Source organism: Callorhinus ursinus, unplaced genomic scaffold, assembly GCF_003265705.2.
Source record: "Callorhinus ursinus isolate GAN/ISIS: 27379988/994484 unplaced genomic scaffold, GSC_fseal_2.0 scaffold39, whole genome shotgun sequence".
Taxonomy (NCBI): Eukaryota; Metazoa; Chordata; class Mammalia; order Carnivora; family Otariidae; genus Callorhinus; species Callorhinus ursinus.
In genome coordinates, this window is record NW_027397101.1 from 19,040,308 (window position 1) to 19,056,299 (window position 15,992).

The 15,992-nt window shown below is 39.3% G+C and overlaps 1 long non-coding RNA gene across 1 annotated transcript; it reads left to right on the plus strand.

Moving 5' to 3' along the window:
* Positions 1-5: 5 nt before the first annotated feature.
* LOC141370604 (uncharacterized) lies at positions 6-14,849 on the plus strand. Its single transcript, XR_012374785.1, has 3 exons — positions 6-110; positions 3,619-3,695; positions 13,009-14,849. It is a non-coding gene; the product is annotated as an uncharacterized lncRNA (long non-coding RNA).
* The last annotated feature ends 1,143 nt before the right edge of the window (positions 14,850-15,992 follow it).

Below are 15,992 nucleotides of genomic sequence, written 5' to 3' on the forward strand. Positions count from 1 at the left end.
GCCGCCGCCCCCGCCTCCTTTCCCCTTCCCCTTTTTCTCTTTCCGCCGCGGCTGCCCCGGCGCCCCTCGCCCCCGCCAGCCCGGGTCCTCCGCGCGCCGCTGGACAGAAGGTGAGGGAAGCGGAGGAAAACCCAGGGGACAGAAACTCGGGACAGAACGTGCTGGGCGAAAAGGCAAAAAGTTGCGCGCAGCCAGGGGGGAAAAGTTGCTGGTGGCGGCGTGTTTTGTGCCGGCCCAGACGCCGGCTTGCGGCGAGGGCTTCCTTCCCCTTCCCCTAGTCTGGGCCGCGGGCCTCGGGCTGGAGACGGCCCGGGGAGAGGAAGGGGACCGCCGCCTCCGCAGGGGAAGACGGGCCACATCTGTGGGTGACACTCAGCCGACCCGCGGAGTCGCGAAAACGCACACGCCTGCAGCTGAAGGACATTTCTTAAATGCAGGCAAAATACACTCCCGGGCCGCAAGGATGGGGGGGGGATGGGGGCGAGTTTAATCATCATCAGCTTTCTAACGTACACTTTGTGCCAAAAACATCTCCGCGTTGTGCAGATTTATCATAGCTAGAGCAAACTTTTCTGCTTTTCCGACATGGGAGGAAGGCACAGGTTTCAAGCATACTCTCTGAGCCCTAGAAATCGGAATCGTCCAGGACTTGCTTGGCACAACAACAGGTTTGAATCATCCCTCCTTCCTTTCTTCCTTCCCCGAAGTAGAGGGGCAGAGAAACTGCCTCGTTGCATCCAGAGGTCAGCATTAAATTCCTCTGAAAATATGTCGCCTTGGAATTAACATAGTTTTATTTTCTTTGATACAGTCTGCGTTTAAGTTTAATATAAAATTTCACGATAATTAAAAAGAATATTTGGGGAGCCATGATGAGAGACTGGCCCAAGTAGCCACAGCTGTTCTGAAAATGTGATTAAGCTTACTATTCACGTGGATCCCGCTTTTTAACAGCGGGGCCACCGCACCTGCAGTTCTGTGTGCTGATTGGGTCCAAATTCCTGACCGTTTTTAGGCCCTTAGAAAGCAGATTTCAACTCATTTTTGTATTTGTATGACTCTCGGCATCATCTCGGTGTGGAAAGGTTTGTCTGGTAAATGCTTCTACCATATTATTTATAGTAAATACCTTGTAGAATTCTAGGCACATGGTTCATCTGGAGTTTTCTAGTGGGAGACAGATTACTTCTCTAGAGCATAAATCAAAGTAAAGACTATCTAATGACTACCCATATATATAAATGCGTGTTATCTAAGAAGGCTCATCTTTAAATGATTTGATTAAGGTGTGGAGCATGTTCCCTTATTCTGTAAACATCACTGTAACATCATCCTATAGTTTGTAGAAACTGATTACACAAGGATAATGACGACCAAATGTGCATTCTGAGCAACTGAGGATCATCACAAGAATTCTCCAGAAATGAGCCAAGTTCCAGTGTGTTTTCTTGTATTATGGAGAGATGAGAAAAGCTAGTTGCTAATTTCAGAGTCATTACCCATACAAATCCATTCACACACTTACCGCTTTGGACAACTGACAGACCAGCAATTGCCAACAATTGTATTCACACAGTGCATTTTTGGCTGTGCACCTATGCTGGCCAACAGCAGAAGTTATTCCACAACAAGTAACCTGTAATTTACATTCCCCTGATTGGTTCCAGATCTGTCTGTTTTTGATGTTAGCATACAAACAATTTATGTGAAGCAAAATGTCTATTTGGGGTCCAGGGCCTTTCTAGAGAGTCCTCATTATAAAAAGGGGTAATGTGTTGGGCTGAAGAGCAGCCCTTGGAGAAGGTGGAAGAATTGACAGAAGCAAATATATAGAGCATTCCACAGCCTCTTATGTCCTCCAGTGGGTTTGTATGGCAATTGGAATAAAACCTTAAGTCTTTTCTGTGTCCTGCAAGACTTTAATGATCTATACCTGTTGGAGTTTTCACTCTTTTCTCCTATTACATTGCTCTCATGAATACGCTAAAGTCACACTGGCTTTCTTTCTGTGCGCCTTGCCAAGCTCCTTCCTGCTCTTTGCCCTGCTGTTCTTTCTACGTGGAATATTCTTCCACATTTTCCAGTGCTTTCGTCTTATCCATCACGTTTCAGCTCTAACTTCACTTCTTTAGATCCTAATTAAACCAGCTCTTTACCCACATCCTGAAACACCCCTCACATTTTGTCCCATTACTTACTTTTCTTTATATGCCTTAGAAGTATCTGAAATTACCTTTTTAAATGCTTATTAGTTTTCTGCAACTAAAGTGTAAGCTCCATGGGGGCAAGAGCTGTATCTACCTTGTTCACTTACGTAGTGTCGGTCCATAAAACAGTGCCAAGCACAAAATAAACTCTTAGAAATATTGTTTGAATTAAAGAAGAAATGTCAAAATCATCACACTATATTAATCATGACCTTAGGGCCAGACAAGTTCACTCTTGTGAGTGCTATATCTGTTCTTTTGGGGGTGGAGTAAAAACTTGACTTCCTGTACCAGTGATCCTCAGAGTGTGGTCTGGGGCATCCCTGTATATCCCTAAGACCCTTTTAGGAGGGCCATGGGGTCGGAACTATTCTTATTATATACTGAGAAAGCAAACAATGCAGAAGCCAAAATGAAAAATCTACCCATCTTTTTATAATCAGACTTTAGAGAGACTTGTCAAAAAATGTAAATCAGTGCCACTCTTCTCATTTTTTGTTGTTGTTCTGGAAAAGTTATTTTTTCATTTTGTAATATGGGTATGTATTCATTTCCTATTGCTACCATAACAAATTACCACAAATTCAGTGGCTTAAAACAACAGAAATTTATAATTCTAGAGGTCAGAAGTCTGAAATGAGTTTCACTAAGCTAAAGTCAAGGTGTCTACAGGCCTGCTTTCCTTTCTGGAGACCCAAGGGGAGAATCCATTCCCTTACCTTGTCCAGCTTCTAGAGACCACCCACATTCCTTGGCTCAGGGTACTATACCCTTACATCTCTAAAGCCTATGATAGATAGACGTGTCTTATCTGTATCACTCTGACATTGCCTCCTTCTTTCACTTATACCTACCCCTTGTGATTATATTAGGCCCATCTAATAATCCAGCATAGTCTGCCTACCTCAAGATCTAGCTCCACATCAACTTAATCACATCTGAACATATTCACAGGTAGCCAGGATTAAGATGTGGACCTCATTCTGCCTACCACAGTACTGTAGCAAATGATTGGCCTATTATTATTTTAAATGAATTAATAACTAAAAATCTTCAGAGTTTAAATTTATGATACAATAAATACCAATAGCTATTGCCCACATAAACCAAAACTCTTTGCAGTCTTCAGTAATTTCTAAGAGGTCATAAGACCAGTTTGAGAATCACTGGCCTGTGCAATAGCTATTTTCCCTTCTTCCATGTCTCAAGTTAAACTAGATTGCACTAAACTGATTATGCTAGCCCTGTTTCCTTTGTTGTGATTGGTTTAAGGATGGGCATGTTCCTTAGTTCTGGCTGATGAAGGATGAGGGGAAATCATTGAGGGGCTTGAAGATAAGATCATTTTATTCATTAAAACAAACAAAGACTGGCAAGAAGTAAATTGTCCCTGTTCTGCTCTGAATGTTAGGATGGGAGAATGTGGCACCTGAAACAGCTGCACCCACCTTGTGACCAGGAGGGAGTCCACACACCTGGGATGACAAGGTAGGAAGGTGGAAAGCACATGAGCTCTTGATTTTGTTTTTGACTTGCGGAATTAACCAACCCCAGGTGGCTTGAGACTCCTTATTATGTGATGTAATTCATCCCTTTATCATTTAGGCCACTTTAAGGTTACTTTTCTGTTACTTGCAGCTTACAGCTTCCTAAATGTTATGGAGAAATAACAGGTCTGTGTCATGTTTTCTTGCAGGAATTCCTTCCTATTATTTTCTATCAAATTTATATTTTTTTTCCAAATTCTGAGAAAGATCTGTACAGAAATCAGTAAAATGGGGAAAGCATTATAACACTCCTTTAAGAATGAGAACTTAATCATTTTAGAGACATTACTAGTTCAAATGAATACAAAAGCAGGAAATGCTGACACACATAGTTGTAAGTTACTGGTGACCCTTCCAAGAAAGGGTTACCATCTAACCAGTTAGTTTTGTTTGTAGTTGTGGCTGCATTATAATTGTGTGTTCACGACCCTGTCTGCTGCTAATGATGAGTCATTCTTGTGAGTTAAGTAAATTTAAGTGTATTTGCATAGTATATTCTATATAGTTCCTATGAGTTTTGTCCCAAGAAATACCTTATTTCAGAAACCAAGTAAGCCCTTAAATTAAAAATTTTCAACATGTGATTTTGTGCAGTGCTGTTAGTCTTGCTAGGAGATTGAACATTATGTTATTCAAATACTGCCCGATATATTCGCAGTGGACAACAGTTCTTTGTAAATTCTTTAACCTAAGAAATGCAAAGAGAAGAAAATAAAAATGTTATTGTGGAGGGAAAAAAAATCTGAGCATAAAAAAGCAAGTCAATTTCAATGTCAAAACCAAAATTAAGCCAGACAAAATATTTTCACCCTCAAAAAAATGACCTTATGTGGAACAACATGTATGCTAATGCTCAGCTTGAGGATGCTTTCAGACTCACGTTTAACAATTTGACCAATGTTAACATAAAATGAAAGAAATTTTTCTGAGTAGAAGTTAATCATGAAACAAAGATCAAGACTATCAAAGAAGGCAATAATGTATTCTAAGTTTTAAAATTTCATTTTAACAATAGTAATTTGTAAATATTAAGTATTTGTTATTTGATCTCTCAGTTTTTTTTTTAAAGATTTTATTTATTTATTTGACAGAGAGAGACACAGTGAGAGAGGGAACACAAGCAGGGAGTGGGAGAGGGAGAAGCAGGCTTCCCGCCGAGCAGGGAGCCCGACGTGGGGCTCGATCCCAGGACCCTGAGGTCATGACCTGAGCCGAAGGCAGTCGCTCAACCAACTGAGCCACCCAGGCGCCCCTGATCTCTCAGTTTTTAATGTGTTTTGTTTAGGATTTATTTTGATGGTTCCTTTTTTTTTTAGTGATTTCCATTATTAAATATCCTTATCAGGTAGACTTACTTTTATTTATATATATAATGTTTATTACTTAATATTATATACTTAAGGTTATTTAAATATATAATCTTATAAGTATATTAGTTCATTATACTAATAAATCATGCATTGATTATTATGTTACTTTTTACAGAAAACTTGTAACCCTATCACAGAAAAAGGGTTCACTATTTATGATTATGGTCACTATTATTAATAATATACAAGTGAAAGGTTATATAAATAGAATAACTTATATTTGGGGAAATCTCAGGAACTTCCGTTCTTCTTCCTGAATCCAAAGATTAGTATCTGTCAGGAATTTGAAAACACAAGATCTATATTTGTCACACCAAAGTATTTCTAAATTGTTCCACCTTAGAATATTTTTCAAACTCTGCATTATTTTATCATTATCCATTAATCATTTTGTGGATAAATGCCCCACAAATATTGATCCCAATCTTCATTCTCTTTGACTCTCAGATGCATTTGATATTGTTGTTGGTCAACTGCTTTCCAGAACTCTCCCCTCTGGTGGTTTCTTTCACACTCTCTTTCATCACTGCCTCTCCCCACTGCTTCACACACTCACTCTTCCCCACACACAACGTGGAAGTTGCCCAAAAGGCCAAACCTCCCAGCCTTTCTCCTGTCTTTATTGTGGTCGTCTTCGGTGTCTGAACCATCCTAACTGCCACATGATCTCTGCAATCATTTCTCTTTCCCCCAGTTCTACTCCCTTTGCTTACATTGTCTACACAGATCTTGTAAGTTAATGCTCAACAAATAGCTTATCTTCACCTCAAACTTAACCTGACACTGAAACCATCAACAACCATTCCTTTTTCTGTCTTTGCTGTTCTTTCACTCACTCAAGGGCAAACCTTATATTCATCTTTGAACCATTTTTTCCTTGCCTTCATTTTCCAAATCAAGTCATTTACAAAATCACAAAGAAGTTCCTTTCATTTACTCCTCATGTTTGTCCGTTCCTGCTTCCTTCATATGACCATCATTTTTTCAAGTGCAACAATTTTTCAGTTATACTCCTTATATCCACCTTCCACTTTCATTCTAATCCATTTGCTGCCGGATTTTGGCTGTTTCAATTCTATTTCTATTACATGCCCCTCCCTTGCATAATAGGTGGCTAAATAAATAACTCTTCCACGTCACCCTGCTTTCTACCATGTCAAGACAAATTTTAATGTTTGCTTTTCAAAGCTTACCTTTATTCGACTTTCATACTTATAAGGTACAGTGCCTAGTACCTAGTAGTTGATCAACAAAATTGTGTTGAATGAATGAATGAATGAATGACTTACCATATCTATACAATGTTTTTTCCTACATGAACCTGCTGCTCTAGTCAGATAAGGTTCCCCTCAAACATGTGTGATCATCTCTACATTTTTTCTCCTGACTTTCTAACTGGATACATACTTTCCTCTTTACCTACTCCTATCTGTGCCAATTTGCTTCCACCAAAGGTCATTTGAAATTGCTCAGAAAAAGAGGCACAACTACATTAAGATCATTTATGATTATAGTTAAAATTTATTATCTACTATCTACCATGTGTTAGGTTCTTTATCATCTTCTTTACATATTATTGAATCCAACACAACACACTGTAGAGTTAGACATTATCCTCCCTACCGTGTGGATGAAAAAGACGCTTGGAAGCTTTAAGTATCTTGCCTAAGGACACACAGCATGTAAGTGTTAAAGTCAAGATTGCATCTCAGGTTTATCTTCTAGTCCTTAAATACCACCCATCTTTCAAGGATTTGATCAGATGCCACATTGTTCATTAAACCTTCCTTTATTTCTGTGGCTTTCCTTCTCTTCTGAGCTTCTACAGCATTTATAGTCTGGATCATTGATTCATCACCTAATTGCATGCTGTTGGTGTATTTATGGTTGTTTTACATGTGTATATCTTATCTCCTTAATGAGAAAGTAAGCTCTTTGAGGACAGAAACCCTAATGATACATTCTCAACCCCTCATCATCCCTGCAAGAGTTACAGGCACATAAACAAAAGTGTTTAATGAAGTAACTTAGGAAAACATCTTAGACATGAAATAATTTCAGATGAAAAGCATATTTCTGTAGGAATTAAAGTCCTCTTATCCCAGATTCTCATGGTACACGTGCTTATGATAAAGTTTTGATTCCAGTCGTGTCTGGTCACTTGAACATTAGGGCCAGACCACTTTCTGTTTGCTTTATTTTAATTGCATACTGTTTTGATGCATTCACTTGTTGCTTCACTCATGTAGTATGTCAGCGGCTAAAGTAGGAAGAGTCTTTGTTAAAGCCTCATTGCTTCTGAGTTATGTGGATAATTGCCATGTAATTGTGTCAAACAGAGCCCCCCCCTTATGTATCTTTGCTCATCTCCTGTGTTCTCTGTGCCTGTGTAGCCAAGTCACCTTTCTCCTAGCAAGAAAATATGTATCTCATTTATGTACCAGGTACTTCTTGCTCCATCCATATATAATTGTTTAGCACTTGCCCTGAAAATGCTTTAAAAGTGTGCCTGGTTAGTTAATTTTTAAGGCCCTCATTCTTGTTCTTCACATATAAGCCATTTATCTTCTAATTTGCCTTATATAAGCAAAGGCATTTATTATTTTGCTGGACTAATGCTATTAATTTATATAAAACTATGACTCAACTTGTCTAGCCTAAAAAAATGCAAGTACCCAAATTACCAACCAAAGTTAAACACCTTCCAAGTTTGGTTTTGTAGCCAAATAAATTTAACAGGGAGTAATTTACACAAAAGTCCATCAAGTCAACAAGTATGAGACTGATGGCCATTTTGATAAAGTTCATGAGATTAAAATGCTGTAGGGCTTTAGGCCAGGTGTAAAGAGGTGAAGGTTGAGCTGAAAACATGGTTTACCCAGAGTTGAAGGCCCTGTTTACCTTCAGCTGAGCTACTGCCTCTTCTGGGGACCAGAAAATAGGAAGTAACACTCACTGAATACCTACAAATCACTTTACCCAGATTATCTCAGTTCATTTCATCAACAACCCTGTATGAGGTAGTTATCATTCCCATTTTACAGGTAAAGAAATTAAAGCTCAGAAAGAATAAATAACTTTGCAAAGGCCCCAGGGCCCAAAAATATAAAACCCAGAATTATAGCACAAGCTACCAATTTCCATGTCAATGCTTTGTCCGCTAATAGGCATATGTACTAATTGACCATATGGTCTCATACTCTCTGACTCTTAAATCACCAACGACTTTGGGGGAAAATCCCAATCACTTAGTTACATAGCAGTAGCGGGCACCCCAGCCTGTAAACAGGACTGAGCAATTGTATGGCCTTCTATCTACTTTACACATAGTTAAGTGCACTTTGTAGCTTTATATTGTGGTCTTCTTTTATTTCTAGATTTGTAGTGGAGAAATAGAACGTGTATGTATCTTTAGCTTAGAAGTGGTTAACATTCTTCCCTTCCAAAGATTTTAGTACAATAGGCATTGACAATGTTATTATTTAAGATTTTTTTTTGTTTTTTGTTTTTTTTGATAAGTGCCTTCTGATATAGCAGGCAAAAGCAATCTGGTGGCTTTGTGTGATTGCTATTCACACTTGGTAATGAATAAATTCCTTTGGCTCTTTTGGAGGAGTCAGAAGGGAGTCATTGGTTCAGTAGAGTTGTGGCCTAAAAACACCAAGCCAGCTCATCACTGCTGCTGATCTCGTGCCCTTCCTCTGGCAAACCATGTATCGGATGTGGTAGGAAAAAAATCTCCCTTTCAGCAGGAGAATGTGTGCAAGCTACACCCTGAATTATCCCATGATGACCTTGCAAATGCAACACATGCCCTTGTGACCACAAGGCCCAACAACTGTAATTTCCTCTGCTTTTCATCAGAGCTCTTCTGCTGCCTACAGCAGACACAGCGTATACGGTATAGCTGCTCCCTGAAGCCTAGGATACCTGCCCTCCATACTTTACTACCGCCGTGTAAAAGATTATCCAATAGGAAGCTGGCCCCACTGCTTATGCAAACTCTGAGTTCATCTTCCTGGGTGAACTGAAAAGCCTGGCTAAAATGTCAGCTGTATTTGGGGGATATTACCTAATGCACTTGCTGAAGTCATTCCAAAGATCATCATTAGGCAATTTCTTAGAGCAAACCATGGGCTAAAAAGGCACTTCCTCCGTGACATCATTGATGGGTATTTCCTTTTTTTTCTTTTTTTTTTTAGTTTAAATTCAGTTAGGATGGGTATTTCATTTACTCAACACATATATATTTAGCACTTACTAGATGCCTGGCACTGCTCCAGGTACTGAGGATGAAGCCCTGATCAGAATAGAAAAGGCCTGGAGTTTCCCTGAGCTTACTATCTAGTAGTGGAGATCCAATGAACAAGTTAACAGATGAGAGTTCAAACGGTGACAGATGCTTTAATATCAATGAAACGGAGTGCTGTGATCCAGAAAGACTGGGAGTGGGATGTTGGTGGTGGATAACTGTGGTTGTATGTTTTACGTTGGATAGTCAAAGACTTCTTGGAGGAGGTGATATTGTGCTGAGATTAGAACCATGATAAACCTTGTAAAGATCAATGGGAAGCTCCTCCTAGGCACAGGCCCTGAGGTGGGGAAGAGGTGAGAAAGGAATTTAAAGGTTAGTGTGGTTGGTGTGTCCTGAGGGAAGGGAAGGTAGTGGGAAGGCTTGAAGTCGGAGTGAGAGGCTAGGCAGAGAACATGCATATGCATACTCAGTCAAAACCTTTACTGTAAGAAGAGACCCAAAAATGTCTGTAGTTGTAGATGAGATGAGGTTCACCAACCAATGAATCCACTGTTGGATTGAGGCAAGGGAGGGCAAGGAGCATAGAACCTTGGGTACATGGTGGGAATCCTCAGTGATTTTTCCTTCTAAGACTTATGTAGAGGCCGGAATTTCCAGTCATTGCAAATGCTGATACCAAGTTCCACAACTTGATCGCCATCACCGCCTTTGCTTTGTCATTGGTATCATTTTAAATTCCCAGCGTTTCGTAAGGATTCAAATGATGGCATCCTTTTAAAAACATTGTATTGGCTTATTATTTCATTTGCATTACACTCAGAGTAAAAGATGGACATGCAAGACTAGATATTACCCATAAATGCAAAGTGGCTTGACATTTCAAATAAATATCCCAAAACCCCATTAAGTATTTGCTCACCACATATTTTCTAAACCATATTGAGAAAAGCTCACTCAAACTTCTGGGACACCATTGGCCCTTACTCTGACTCTCCAAATAGCTCTCTTGAAGCCTCCCTGTGTGCCTTCATCCTCCCAGAGCTACTGGGTATCCCCTCCAAGGAACGTTGTGTGGCCTCATCAGCAAAAAGGCAGCATACCTGTGGTTTGGTACGGAGTGAACTGGGCCAGGAATCTGGGGAGAAGGCCTTTATTCCCATCATTGCCAGTCACTCTGGGATCTTGAGCTAATCAAATCATCTCTGTACTTTAATTTATACCCAGGCAAAATGGAAAACATAATACTGTACTGGTGCTCTACACACTCACAGCCAAATCTGATGGGAACAAAACACTTAGGTATTTCATTTGTTTAAAGCTCAAAGACATGACCTGGAAACCTCTAGTCACAGAGACTGGGAGCTCTTAAGGAAACCTAACACCAAATAAGATGAGAGTTTTACTCTCTTTTGGATATGGGCAATTAGATGTGGCCAATGTCTCTTCCTGTGGAAGGCTGTGATAAACAGAATGTTGAGGGAAAGCTAACCAAAGGCTAGACTCCATGAATATCACATGCAGGAAAGATAACCATTCACATATTTATGCCCATAATATCACATTAAAACACAGCAGAGTTTGATGTTGCTTAAATGCTTTATTAAGTAGCTTAAACTCTATTATAAAGTGGCACATTCCCCCACAATGGAAGGTTTCATTTCAACTGCAGTTCAAGGAAGTTTATCAAATCCTAACTTTGAGTAGGTCATTGTACTCCCACTGAGGGGCAATTATAATGTAGTTGCTTACAGTGTAGTAGGAAGATTAGCACAGTGAGGTGAGGCAACAAAAGTGCCATCAACAAAACTCAAATATGAATAGAAAGTCTAGGGACTTTCTATTTCTCCAACCTCTCTGGTTGGAGAAATAACTAGGAAGTGGTATTTGAAATAGCACTGGAAGATTCCAGTAGGCAGAAGGCACAAATTCCAGGCGGAGGAAAATGAATGTGCAAAGAAAGAATGTGTAAGAAGCAAGAAACACTTGTTTGAGTTGGGGGAAGGGCAAGTAGGATATCCTCAGAACAGTTGATCTCAAACCTGGCTGCATGACTGAATTAACTGGGAAGATTTTAATAAAAACACAGATTTCTGGGCTCCTTCCCAGACCTTATGAATGAGAATTTTTGAGAGTGGAGATCTAGATTAGCTTGCTTTTTTTCCCCCATCCAGTTCTCCAAATGATTGTATTGTGCAACTACTTTTGAAAATCACCGGAGTAAGCTTTACCATACTCTGAAGAACCTTGCTATGATTGGCCGTGTTGTAGAATTGTGTTTTCCAAACGTTTTCAAAATCAATTTAGTGAATTTCTTTACATGCTTAAAAAAAAAAAAAATCCAAAATATCAGAATGCTTTGTATGCTGTAAGGGTAGGAACTTTTTGTAAAAGATGTATTTCTGTTGTTTGAATGTGTGTTTGTTTATATAAATGTTTGTATTCTAGTTTTTTATATAAAATGTAATTTCTTACTGATTGCTTCAATCAAAGAAATGAAAGATTTGATTATAGAAAACATTGTATATATTTTGGTTGATAATGGGGAGCTATGGAAGCTTTTGAGCTAGGGAATAAATAACATCACATTAATACTGTTGAAAATTATTCAGGCAGCAATGTATAAAATGGACTGAAATGAGGAAAATAGGAATGAAAGATTAATTGGAATCTCTATTACCAATTTTTAAAAATCAGACTGATTAAAATATATATGAATTCTAAATTTATTTATATTTCTAACTAACATAATTAACATTTTTCCTTATTAGATCAGCAAGCACATCAGGGTTGATCAGGACTTTCGGTTATTTATGAACAGCAACTATTACTTAGTTTCTATTAGCCCAAAGGTTGTGATTAAGTGATAGACTTCATGGTATGAATTCTAGGGGGAAAAAATAAAGGGAAATACCTAGAGGTGTGTTGTACACAATTCAAAAAGTGGGATTTAGTCTAGGATATTACTTATAGACCATGAAAGGATTTGAATAGACATCTCTCCAGAGGAAATGTACAAATTACCAATAAGCACATGAACATCATTAGTCATCAGGGAAATACAAATAAAAACCACACTGAACACATGCTACAACATAGGTGAACCTTGAAGACATTATGTTAAGTGAAATAAGCCAGTCACAAAAGGACAAATGCTACATGGGTCCCACTTATAGGAAGTACCTAGAGTAGTCAAACTCATAGTAGCAGAGTAGAATGGAGGTCACAAGAGGCTAAGTAAGCGGAGAGGAGAATGTGGAATTACTGTTTAATAGGTACAGAGTTTAAGTTTCGCAACATGAAAGAGTTTCGTGAATGGGTGATGATGACGGTCGCATGACAATGTGAGTGTACCTAATGCCACTGAGCCATACACTTAGAAATGGTTAAGATGGTAAATTTTGTATTATGTGTATATACCACAACTGAAAGTTTTTGTTTTTGTTTTTTAATCACATTAAGATACTACTTCAGGGGCACCTGGATGGCTCAGTCGGTTAAACGTCCAACTCTTGGTTTCAGCTCAGGTCATGATCTCAGGGCTGTGAGACTGAGCCCCACTTCAGGCTCCACCCTGGGCATGGAGCCTGCTTAAGATTCTCTTTCTCCCTCTCCTTCTGCCCCTCCCCCAGGTGGTGTGCTCTCTCCCCCTCTCTCTAAAAGAAGAAAAAAAAAAGATACTACTTCACATCCACGAGACTGGTGATAATCAAAAGACAGATAATAACAGATGTGGAGAACTCAGAACTCTCATCCACTGCTGGTGAAAATGTAAAATAGTTCGGCCACTTTGGAAAACAGTTTGGCACTTCTTCAAAAAATTATATATAAAGGTTAAACAGAGAGTCCATCCCTAGGCATATTATACCCAAGAGAACTGAAAACTTATGTCCACACAAAAACATGTACAGGATTGTTCATAGCAGCATCATTCATAATAGCCAGAAAGTGGAAAAACCTAAATGTCCGTCAACGGATGAATCGATAAATAAAAGATTTAATATCCATAGAATGAAATATTATTCAGTCATAAAAAGGACTGTAGTACTAACATGCTACAAAATGGATGAATCTTAAAAACATGCTAAGTGAAAGAAGAAAGACACAAAAAATTACATATTGTATGACTCCATTTGTATGATGTATCCATAACAGACAAATCCATATAGACAGAAAGTAGAAGTGGTTGACAGGAGCTGGGGGAAGATGGGAATAGTGGTTAGTACTAATGAATATGATTTCTTTTTGGTGTGACAAAAATATTCTGGAACTAGATATTGGTGTTGGCTGCACAACCTGTGAATGTACTAAAAACTACAGACTAGTACACTTGAAAGGGGTGAATTTTATCTCAACTTAACAATGGAATACACTTTATCCTAAGTTCATACATAGAGGCATTGGGCACTCTGATTAAGCACACATGTTACCTGAAAACCTGACTTGATCATTTCCTAATAACATGGTCAAATGATGTGCTCTGAGACAGATTACGTACCTGCTCTGTGGCGTAGTATCCTCATCTGAAAAATGGAGGCAATGATACTGCCTACTTCATAGGGTTAGACTCTGTGAGGATTAACGAATAAATCCAAGGGAACACTTTAGCACCTGGTATAGCACATAGTAAGAGCTCAATATTAGGTAGTATTCATTTTCTTAAAAACTATTTCAGGTAATTTCAGAAGTGCTGAAAGACATAGAACACTATATGAATCAGGAAGTCATGAGGCAGAGGGCATTTACAAGTAAGGAAGGGAAAGAGGGTTCAATTCCTTTTAAGTAAAAGTGGATACTGTGGGTGGACCAAGCTTTTTAACAATCTCTCTGTTCCTCAAGCCTGCTTTCTTCTTCTTAGCACCTATTACCTTTTGACATTAAATGTTTGTTATTTGTCTCTCTCTCCCAGGAGAATGTAAACATTATCAGTGTACAACTTTAGTTTTGTTCAGTGCTCTTCCTGGCACCTGGAAAACAATGCAGGGCCCACAGGAGGTGCTCAATTGGTATCTGTGAATGTACAGAATAAAGGAATGTGGGAAGGAACCAGGGAGACTGCTGTTGAGAGGTTTTGGTTCTTGTTCCAATCTGGAACAGGTATGGGTTCTTATCATCACTGATTCCAGAGCAGAGGCTGCGAAGCTGAAGCCTCCCCAATTCACCACAGGCTTTGCCATGAACTGAATTGTGTCCTAAAGTTCCTGTGTTGAAGCCTTAACCCCCAATATGATAGTATTTGTGGATGGAACTCATGGGAAGTAATTAGGGTTAGAGATGAGATCATAAGGGTGGGGCTCTTGTGATGGGATTAGTGACTTTATATGAAAAGGAAGCAAGAAGAGATGGTGGCTCTCCGCCTTGTGAAAAGACAGAAAAAGCGGCCAACTGCAAGCTAAGAAGAGAGCTCTCACCAGGAACTGAATTGGTCAACACCTTGATCTTAGACTTCCAGCCTCCAGAACTTTGAGAAATAAATGTCTGTTAAGTCACCCCGTCTGTGGCATTTTGTTTTAGTAGCCTGAGCAGACTAAGACAGGTTTCCTTTTCTCCATAGAGACCCTTGAATGTGTGTTGCATGGGGAGGTGGTGAATAATGCTTTTTAAACTCCTACACTTTCAGAGACAGTATCAAGAAGTGACAAAAAAAACCCTTTTATACTCCAGATTTTTCCAGAGGAGAATGGATATAAATACAAGGAAACTTTAGATTTTTCCGTCTTGCCTAGGATTTGCTCTGGTATCTTCCATAGTCTGTACTGTTTTTCTAGTGCTTAATAATTACAAAATGTGAAGCTATTTTGGTGCTATACATCAGGGTAAATGGACAGGTTAGCATCTGGCAAACTTTTCAACTGCTTCATTTGGCTACTGAAAGGTTTGATTTGGAACTAGAAAACCTGGGTTCCCAGACCTGATTTTGATCCCTATTTGCTGCACAACTGTAGACAAGTTATATAGGACAGACACTTGATTTTCCAGACCATCACGAGCAAAATTAGTAAAACCTAACCCACTGTTGTTCATATAACTCCGAATATATTAAAATATTTTTGTTGACTTTAAGGTGTAGTAGAAAAGCAAGTTGTAATAATAATTACTAAAGTCAGGGCGCCTGGCTGGCTCAGTCAGAAGAGCATGCAACTCTTGATCTCAGGGTTGTGCATTCGAGCCCCACACTGGGTGTAGAGATTACTTAAAATCTTTTGGGGCACCTGGGTGGCTTAGTTGATGAAGCATCCGCTCAGGTCATGATCTCAGAGTCCTGGAATTGAGCCCTGTGTTGGGTTCCCTGTTCAGTGGGGAGTCTGCTTCTCCCTCTCCCTCTGCTCCTCCCCCCACTTTTGCTCTCTCTCTCTCTCTCTTTCAAATAAAAAAATAATAATAAAATAAAATCTTTTTTTAAAAACTTACTAAAGTCAGGTGGCTCAGTTTGTTGGGTATCCAACTCAGTTTTGGCTTGGGTCATGATCTTGGGGTCCTGAGATTGAGCCCTACGTTGGGTTCCATGCTCAGCACAGAGTCTGCTTGTTTCCCTCTCCCTCTGCCCTCCCCCTGCTTGAGTGCTTGTGCTCTCTCGCTCTCTCAAATAAATAAATAAATAAAATCTTTTAAAAAA